Source organism: Aquarana catesbeiana, linkage group LG02 (genome assembly GCF_042186555.1).
Source record: "Aquarana catesbeiana isolate 2022-GZ linkage group LG02, ASM4218655v1, whole genome shotgun sequence".
Classification (NCBI taxonomy): Eukaryota; Metazoa; Chordata; class Amphibia; order Anura; family Ranidae; genus Aquarana; species Aquarana catesbeiana.
In genome coordinates, this window is record NC_133325.1 from 723,172,963 (window position 1) to 723,183,369 (window position 10,407).

Genomic DNA, 10,407 nt, shown 5'->3' on the forward strand with positions numbered 1-10,407 from the left:
GGGAGTAGGCAGGTACAGGTCAAAAAGACTATGGGGTTGATTTAATAAAAGCAAATAGACTGTGCACTTTGCAGAGGGCAGTTGCCCTCTGCAAGTGCAATTGCTCCAGAGCTTAGGAAATGAGGTAAGGCTTGACTTTGCAAAGAGTACCCAATCCTGTGCAAGGAAAATTCCAAAATCGGCATTTTTGCTTGCACATGATTGGATGATGGAAGTCAGCAGAGCTTCTGCTCATTTACTAAGCTCTGGAGCAACTGCTCTTGCAGAGGGCAACTGCACTTTGCAAAGTGCACAGTCTTTTTACCTTTAGTAAATCAACCCCTATGTGTGTTTTGTCCAAAAGGCAAAATCATTTCTAAAATCAAGTGCAAAGTACTAATGAAAAGTGCACTTTAGAAATTGCACTGCAAGTGCACTTGTTGGAAGTGCAGTCACTGAAAATCTGAGGGGAAGAGCTGAAATGAGGGGAAGCTCTGCTGATTTTATCATACAATCATGTGCAAGAAAAAGGTTTTATCTTTTTGGGGTTCCTCGCATGTGCCCCTCGGATCCACAGCGAAGGCACTTCAAAATGATCTCTCTGTGCAATTCCAAGTAGAATTTGCACTTGTAGTGAAAAATGAATTTGTCTTTGGAAAATAAACCCCCCTATGTCTAATTACCAAGGGACACCAACCTCATTAAGGTTCATTAAAACAACACAAAATATTAAGGTTATTGTGGTAACTTGAAACTACAAAAAAAATAAAAATAAAAAAATAAATGTTGGTATAATTTAGCACACATTGTAAAATAGATAGTGTTTAAATCTAAAAAAAAAAAAAAATGAGTCCAAAATCTAATTTAATACTTTATTTATGGAGATCTGGCTTTGAAAAAATATCATATTAGTCATGGCATGAGGATAAATCATGAAGAAAGTACTTTGTGAGAACTCTGTGTGAATAAAAAGCAACCAAACAACTTCATTCCTCTCGCAATATAAAGAAAAAAAAATGCTGGATTAAAAGATCACAGAAGAGAAATGTGCTAGCTTCAATACGAAGGCTAGTTTTACCAGACCGAGCGTTTCCGTCTTGTAATTGCTTCAGAGCATGCGTCAGTTTGAGTTCGTCGGACTAGCACACAGACGACCGGTTTGTCCGCTAGACAGAAGAGTCCGTCAGATAAATTTAAAACATGTTGCAAATCTAAGTCCGTCCAACTTTTGAGCAAACAAAGTCCGCTGGAGCCCACACACGATCGAATTGTCTGACAAAATCCAGTACGCTGGACCAAGTCTGCCGTAAAGTCCGCTCGTGTGTACGCGGCATTACAGGCCAGGTTTGCAAGATAACTGAAATACATCACAGTTGATATCATTTGCTGCTCAATGATTGCAGCATTCTAGTCTGCATCTCCCCAAGGTAATACATGAAATCTGGCCTGTTAGTGGGTCCTGAGGGTTGAGAACCACTGGTCTATTTGCTTAGTTAATGTGGTGCATGCCACACATGCCAGGAAGTAGATTATGATAACATGGAATAGTTCTTTTAAAAGATTGCTCAATCCTTATTAGGAGAAAATGAGATGATGGCATTGTCAGGAAAACTATGGGAGATAATAAAAATGTGTAATTATTAGACTTATACAGTGCTTAGCAGGCATGCATATTTTTCTGAAAAATATATCTGATGTTTGGTCTGCCTTCACAGCCAACAATTACTAAGGCAAATAACATCTTGTACTTATGGTACATGGGAGCCCAGCAAAGACTAGCTGTACTCTTTGTTTATCATTCAGTGCTTTCTCCATTTTGACTGGGATGCACCTTTAGAAAAAAAAAAAACAAGTCTTAGTGACATTTGAACACAATAAAGCTCCCAGGATAGAATATAGAAGGCTTATGGGAATGTATGTGAAAAATCAGACTTGACAGTGGTTGGATTGCATATCAGGGTGGAGCTTATACTGTCCCCCAGTTGAGTCCAGGATTGTTAACAATTTGTGACATGCATTTTTTTTTCTTTTATACAGAATGTTTTTCAATGGAAAAAGAGATAATAAAATGCAGTTTTTATGTGCATAAATGGTAACAAAATCTACTCGGCTCCTTGGGCATTGACAGACATCGTGACTACTTACACACTATGTACAAGGATGCATTAATAATGCTGATTAACCCACTCCTGATGGTTGGGTACACTATTTGGAGTTTATCCTTTTTGTTCATTGTTTTCTATGTATTTATTCCACACTTATGACTAAACCACACTTTCTCACAAATTTCCTTCTCTGTTAAAAGAGAAGTACAGCCAAAGCTAATTTGGCTGTACTTCTCCTATGGATCACAGGAGTGTAGTTCGTTCTGCACTGCTGTGGCCCACTCTGACATCACAGAACCGGTCCAGCTGGGTCAGTCTGAGAGCCTGATGCGGCCGCTTTAGCCCCCTCCACAGGTCAGAGCTCCAATGACCACGGGGGTGGGGGGTAGAGCAGGGAACCAGTGACTGACAGTCACCAGCTTTCTACTAATGGAGCACTGAGAACTAAGCGATCAGGAGTCTTTGATTGCTCAGTACACAGTCTAGCGAGGAACAGATGCAGCATTGGTCCGGTGCTGCATCCATCTAGGTAAGCATGATTTAAAAATAAAAAAACACTTCTCTTTCAAGTGAGGTGACATTATTCAAAAAATGGGCCTAAATTGTGAACTGAGATATAATGAGGTGATGGGAAGCTGGACGTAATTTACTAAAGTTTGAAGTAAATCTGGGCCTGATTTATAAGGTGTGAAGTATGGTGGGATCAGGTAAAGTGTACATGTGGTAATATTAAACATGTAATAATTTCCAGGGATACCTGAAATTGTAAATAAGAATACCTCTTTGTATGACTGACTGTCCCCTTCCTCTCAATTTCCTGTTTAGTAAATTGAATTCTTTCTTTCTCGCTTTCTTTCTTTCTCTCTCCCTCTCTTTCTCGCTTTCTTTCTCTCTCCCTCTCTTTTTCACTTTCTTTCTTTCTCTCTCCCTTTTTCTGTTTTTTTCCCTCTCTTTTTCTCCCTCTCCCTCTATCTTTTTCTGTTTTTCTCCCTCTCTTTTTCTCCCTCTCCCTCTATCTTTTTCTGTTTTTCTCCCTCTCCCTCTCTCTCTCTCTCTCTCTCATGTTGGTACAGTACAAGCATAATGCTTGCACCACTCCTCTAAACTTAGAAAATAACAGTAGATGCTGTTCTCAATGAACAAAAAAGGCATAAGACCCTTTGTTAATTAGGACTATCTGCTCCCTGTTCTATGCTGTGTCTGTGACAAACATAGCACAGAACAGTACAGCTGGAGCTGCACTTTCTGGATTCCACTGCTTATCCCCACCCCCACTCAACTGGGTGGAGGAGGGAGAAGAAGGGCTGCATAGGCTCTGCTCATAGAGCAGATAGAGGGATGCTCACATCCCATATGCCAGGTCCAATTAGGCAGGGATCTGCAGCAGGTTTATATACTAAAACTGCTGCAATCCCTTTAACCACTTCAGTCCTGGACCATTTGGCTGCCTAAAGACCAGAGGACTATTTCCAATTTGGCACTGCGTCGCTTTAACTGCTAATTGCGCGGTCATGCAAAGCTGTACCCAAACAAAATTTGGGTCCTTTTCTTCCCACAAATAGAGCTTTCTTTTGATGGTATTTGATCACCTCTGCCGTTTTTATTTTTTGCGCTATAAACGGAAAAAGACTGAAAATTTTGAAAAAAAATGATATTTTCTACTTTTTGTTATAAAAAAATCCAATACACTCAATTTTAGTCATACATTTAAGCCAACATTTATTTGGCCACATACGGGGCCCTGAAAACCAATCACTGCCTTCAGGATTTCTAAGGCGTAAATTTTTGATTTCACTCCTCACTACCTATCACAGTTTTGAAGGCCATAAAATGCCCAGATGACACAAAACCCCCCCAAATGACCCCATTGTGGAAAGTAGACACCCCAAGCTATTTGCTGAGAGGCATGTTGAGTCCATGGAATATTTTATTTTTTGACACAAGTTGCGGGAATGTGACAAATTGTTTTTTTTTGCACAAAGTTGTCACTAAATGATATATTGCTCACACGGGCCATGGGCATATGTGGAATTGCACCCCAAAATACCATTAGCTGCTTCTCTTGAGTATGGGGATACCACATGTGTGGGACTTTTTGGGAGCCTAGCCGCGTAAGGGGCCCCGAAAACCAAGCACCGCCTTCAGGATTTCTAAGGGCATAAATTTTTGATTTCACTCCTCACTACCTATCACAGTTTTGAAGGCCATGAAATGCCCAGATGGCACAAACCCCCCCCAAATGACCCCATTTTGGAAAGTAGACACCCCAAGCTATTTGCTGAGAGGCATGTTGAGTCCATGGAATATTTTATATTTTGACACAAGTTGCGGGAAAGTGACAATTTTTTTTTTTGCACAAAGTTGTCACTAAATGATATATTGCTCAAACATGCCATGGGCATATGTGGAATTACACCCCAAAATACATTCTGCTGCTTCTCCTGAGTACGGGGATACCACATGTGTGGCACTTTTTGGGAGCCTAGCTTCATACGGGGCCCCCGAAATCCAATCACCGCCTTCAGGATTTCTAAGGGCGTAAATTTTTGATTTCACTCCTCACTACCTATCACAGTTTCGAAGGCCATAAAATGCCAAGATAGCACAAAACCCCCCAAAATGACCCCATTTTGGAAAATAGACACCCCAAGCTATTTGCTGAGAGGCATGGTGAGTATTTTGCAGCTCTCATTTGTTTTTGAAAATGAAGAATGACAAGAAAAAAAAATTTTTTTTCTTTTTTCAATTTTCAAAAGTTTGTGACAAAAAGTGAGGTCTTCAAAATACTCACTATACCTCTCAGCAAATAGCTTTGGGTGTCTATTTTCCAAAATGGGGTCATTTGTGGGGGGGGGTTGTGCCATCTGGGCATTCCATGGCCTCCGAAACTGTGATAGGCAGTGAAGAGTGAAATCAAAAATTTATGCCCTTAGAAAGCCTGAAGGCGGTGCTTGGTTTTCGGGGTCCCGTACACGGCTAGGCTCCCAAAAAGTCTTACACATGTGGTATCCCCGTACTCAGGAGAAGTAACAGAATTTATTTTGGGGTGTAATTTCACATATTCCTATGGCATGTTTGAGCAATATATCATTTAGTGACAACTTTGTGCAAAAAAAAAAAAAAAAAATTTGTCTTTTTCCCGCAACTTGTGTCACAATATAAAATATTCCATGGACTCGACATGCCTCTCAGCAAATAGCTTGGGGTGTCTACTTTCCAAAATGGGGTCATTTGGGGGGGTTTTGAACTGTCCTGGCATTTTATACACAACATTAATAAGCTTATGTCATACATCACCCACTCTTCTAACCACTTGAAGACAAAGCCCTTTCTGACACTTTTTGTTTACATGAAAAAATTATTTTTTTTTGCAATAAAATTATTTTGAACCCCCAAACATTATATATTTTTTTAAATCAAATGCCCTACAGATTAAAATGGTCGGTGTTTCATTTTTTTTTCACACAGTATTTGCGCAGCGATTTTTCAAACACATTTTTTGGGGAAAAAACACACTTTTTAAAATTTTAATGCACTAAAACACACTATATTGCCCAAATGTTTGATGAGATAAAAAAGATGATCTTAGGCCGAGTGTATGGATACCAAACATGACATGCTTTAAAATTGCGCACAAACGTGCAGTGGCGACAAACTAAATACCTTTTTAAAAGCCTTTAAAAGCCTTTACAGGTTACCACTTTAGATTTACAGAGGAGGTCTACTGCTAAAATTACTGCCCTCGATCTGACCTTTGCGGTGATACCTCACATACATGGTGCAATTGCTGTTTACATTTGACGCCAGACCGACACTTGCGTTCGCCTTTGCGCAAGAGCAGGGGGGGACAGGGGTGCTTTTTTTTCTTTATTATTTTTTTGCTTTTTTTATCTTATTTTTAAACTGTTCCTTTCATTTTTATTTTTTTTAATCATTTTTATTGTTATCTCAGGAAATGTAAATATCCCCTATGATAGCAATAGGTAGTGACAGGTACTCTTTTTTGAAAAAATTGGGGTCTATTAGACCCTAGATCTCTCCTCTGCCCTCAAAGCATCTGACCACACCAAGATCGGTGTGATAAAATGGCGCTGTTTACATCCGGCGAAATCTAAGTCATGAAATGCTCGTAGCTTCCGGTTTCTTAGGCCATAGAGATGTTTGGAGCCATTCTGGTCTCTGATCAGCTCTATGGTAAGCTGGCTGAATCACGGGCTGCATTTTTAGGTTCCCTGTTGGGACAGGAGAGCCAGAGAAAAACATGGAAGATGGTGGGGGGGGTATTCCCTCCCACTGTTTGTAAAAGCAGTCTAGAGGCTAATTAGCTGCTAGGATTGCTTTTACATGAAAGTCGACCGCTGGCTGAAAAGAATGATACCAAGATGATACCTAAACCTGCAGGCATCATTCTGGTATAACCGCTCAAAGTCCAGCAACATACCAGTACGTTGCTAGTCCTTGTTGGGCATATATTGTAAACTTTTTTTTCATGCAGCCTGTTGGCTGAACGAAAAAAAGATATTGATCGGTGGGTATGCCCACCATTAGAATACCTCCCTTCATCCACCCACTTCTAATGATGGGCATACATGCACCGTTTATATATGCCAAAGCATGGGGGGAATCCTCCCGCAAAAGGCAGGAGCAAATCGCTCCTCCACCCACTGCTGCCCCCACGCTTTGGCATATATGCTGAAGTATGTAACTGTGGTGGTGAAATCACCTCCGACAGCACTGGAGTCACGGCTTTATGTATCGTGGGAGCAAACGCTGTTGCTGTCAAGATAAATAAATCCGCTCTGCAGCTGAATGGCGTACCTGAAAACAAAAAAGTGGTTAACAATAAAAAAGTATAAAAAAATTGCATACCTATAAAGCAAACATGATAAAAACATAACAATAAAATATTGCAGTATAGAATACAATAAAAAAGAGCAGAACAATAGAGAGAGAATAGAGAGAGAACAATAAAACAACAACTATTTTTGTTTCTTTTATTTTATATATTTTTTGTGTTTTTTTCTTTTTTTTTTACTTTTTTGGGTTTTTTTTACACTTTTTTTTGTAACTTTGACTTTTTTAACTGGTACCAGGTTTGGGTCTCTCAAAATGCGATGGCATCTTGGGAGACCCTGTGAAAGTGTGCCCTAGTCTGTGCAGTGCTGTACCCTACGCTAATACTCCACTAGTGTATGGTAGCGTTCAAAACATTCACCAATGCAAAGACCAGGATTGTCAGGACAGAAGGGACAATAATACCGGGTGTCACGCCTAAATTCGTGCTTGCTGCAGACGCAACATCTTTTTTGGGGGGCTCGTTGGGTAGGGGTACTCGGGAGGACATATTGAAAATGCCCCCCATGCAGCCGGCTTACTGCATTTGGTTGGAGAAGGTGAGGTGGAGCACCGTCTGGATACGTAATTGGTCTCCAATCTCTGGCAAGGGAGGACTGGGGAATAGTGGCGATGTGTTGACCAGCGTACAAATTGCTTTGGTCCACAATAGATCTATAGAGATCTTCGGTGAAAAACAGCGAATAAAAATCCAGTGGCGTAAAATCAACTGTTTCCACCTGAATTCCAGGTTGGCCAGTGAATGGGGGAAGTACGAGTGCTGCAGAAGTGGTGGGTTCCCAATTCGGATTGGCGAATGCAGCAGGAAGGGCACTATGGGCACAACGGGCCTGTCTTTGTCTTCTTGGTGGCAGCGGGACACTACTAGTGCTTGCCACCTCACCAGCTTGAACTGTACTTATGGGACTCGCCACGTCACCACATGATACTGCAGTGCTGGATATACGACCAGGGTGTACTAGGCTGCTGGTGCTTGCCAGTTCACCAGAAGGAATAGCGGCGCTAGTACTTCTCTGCTCCATACGAGGGACCTGCGGGTCTTGCACTTCAAGGACAGAAGAAGTTTGGGGTCTGGTATGCCTGACCTTAGCAGGGACCACAACTCCATCGTCAGAGCTATCTGTCATGGAGCCGCTGTCCTCTACAGGATCGTATTCTGAGCCTGAATCTGACAGATGAGTGACTTCCTCTTCACTATCTGTCATGCTCAGAAACGTGTAGGCCTTTTCACTAGTGTACCTTCGATTTGCCATTTTGGGCTCTAAATTTAGGGGTACACTAGTGAGACTCACAGGCAAAAAAGCTCCTGACTGTTAGCGACTGTATCAAAACGCTACCAAAAAACTGTTAGCGATCGCAGGGATCAGGCCTGACTCTGCGAACGCTGCAGTTATGTGTGCTTAGTGTTTTGTAAGTGACAGTTATCGATCGATACTGCACTTGGGTGGGCTGGGCTGGGCCGAGGGGCAAAACGCAGGTGCTAGCAGGTATCTGGGCTGATCCCGCTAACACTGCATTTTTGGGAACCCTAAACTGCTGGGGACGCTAGTATAGATCTGATTGGAACAGATATTGATCCGTTCAGATACTATAGCACTAAGGGAGGTGTATGCTGCGTGCGTGGGTGTCAGCAGTACTGGCACTAACCTGACGCTGCCTAGGGCGACACAGACCTTATCTGATCCTAAAAACGTAACTTATATCACCGCCGGGCAATTAGGGGGTTAAACCTTTATAAGGTAATAAACGGCGGGTGCCCTAAAATTATAATAAACTATAAAAAACAAACTAACTAACCAGCGTCACCCGTAACACTTATACGGTGATCGCTGGTGAAAGGGTTAACTAGGGGGCAATCAGGGGGTTAAAACCTTTAGTAGGTAGTATATGGGGGTCCCTGTTGCTATAAAACACTGACAGCGAACCTATATACTTACCTCCCTAACTAGCGTCACCTGTGTCACTAATACAGCGATCAGAAAAACGATCGCTTAGTGACACTGGCGACGGGGGGTGATCAAGGGGTTAACCTTTATTGGGGGGGTGAGGGGGTACCCTGGACCTAAAGGGGGGTACCCCAGACCTAAAGGGAGCTAACCTAACTGCCCTAACACTTATAACTGTCACAAACTGACACCAATGCAAAAAAAAAAAAACTGCTATTGGTGTCAGTGTGACAGGGGGTACAGGGGGGTGACTGGGGGGTGAAAAGTGTGCCTGCGTGTTCTACTGTAAGTGTAGTGTTGGTGCACTTACTTGATGTCTTCTCTCCTCGGCGCCGGAACGAAAAGACCAGCTCGAGGAGGGATGACATCACTTCCTCTCCCTCTGTTTACACTACAGAGGGAAAGGAAGAATTTTCATTCACCGGGAGTGATCGGGAGGGGGTGGCCACGAATCGATGGCCTCCCCCTCACCTCTCATCGCCCGGGAGCAAATGGCGACCGCCTCTGGCATCGGGGGGGGGTCCCCCGCCCGCGGGAAGGCAATCACGTACCAGTTACGTGATTTTCCTTGCCCGTGCCATTCTGCCGCAGTATATCTGCGTGAGGCGGTCGTCAAGTGGTTAATCAGTTTCTTTTGCGCAGTGGCAGTATCATAGCCAATGAGGTTCAACTGAGGCGTGATTATTGCTAATTGCTTCTCGGCCTTTTGGCGAAGATCAAGTGTAGTATCTATTCTTATCAGTTTCCAGGAGGTGGCGCTTGCTTCCGTCCCTGATCTATGGCGAAATAGAGATGGGATTGCGGTTGCTATGCAAAACCTGCTGGAGTAAAGGTGACCTGGAGCGGTTTGTAGCCGAAAGGGAAGCCTTCTGATGGGGATGGAGAACCACGGGGTCTGAACCAGAGGGTCGGGACCCTGGCCTTCTGGCCTGGATTGGGGCGGATCTAGCTCCAGACAGTTATTTGGGAGAGAACGCTTACTCCTGCCTTGCAAGGGGGGGAGGGAGTGGCAAGTACTTCCCGAATGTAATTAGGAGGAGTGATGGGAGCGACGGCAGTGCCTGATGGTAAAGGGCTCTTTCCGGCTTCCTGATCTCCATATCCTTCCTGTCTGTGGTGGGGTCTGCTGTGGTCTGGGCTGGGTGGTCAGGGCTTTTTCGAAAAGCCAGTGGTGAATGTGCCCCTGAAGTGGCAGTTCAGGGGTGCCGTATAGTCACGGTGTGAAAGCACTTGATTTTATGGCACCATGGTCACTTCACCACAACACACGTTTTTCGCACCTGCCTCTTGGGCCGGGCCTTTTGGCCAGGACCAGGGGAAATTTTTATGCCTGGCCGGAGGGCCGGCCATTGTATAGCACAATGGCCACTTTCACTCTCCCATCTCACTATCTTCCCCACTCTTTCTTTTACCCCTGTTTGTCACCTTTTTGTCTTTTTTTTGGTTGTCTTTGTATACACGTTTTGTCACTGTGTGGCGAGTAGGGTGTGGGTCCTCGGGCCTACTCTGAAAGTCTTGGGAGG

At 43.3% G+C, this 10,407-nt stretch overlaps 1 pseudogene; it reads left to right on the forward strand.

The window, feature by feature from the left end:
* Window positions 1-9,514: 9,514 nt before the first annotated feature.
* Window positions 9,515-9,579, forward strand: LOC141130208 (U4 spliceosomal RNA; annotated as a pseudogene).
* The last annotated feature ends 828 nt before the right edge of the window (window positions 9,580-10,407 follow it).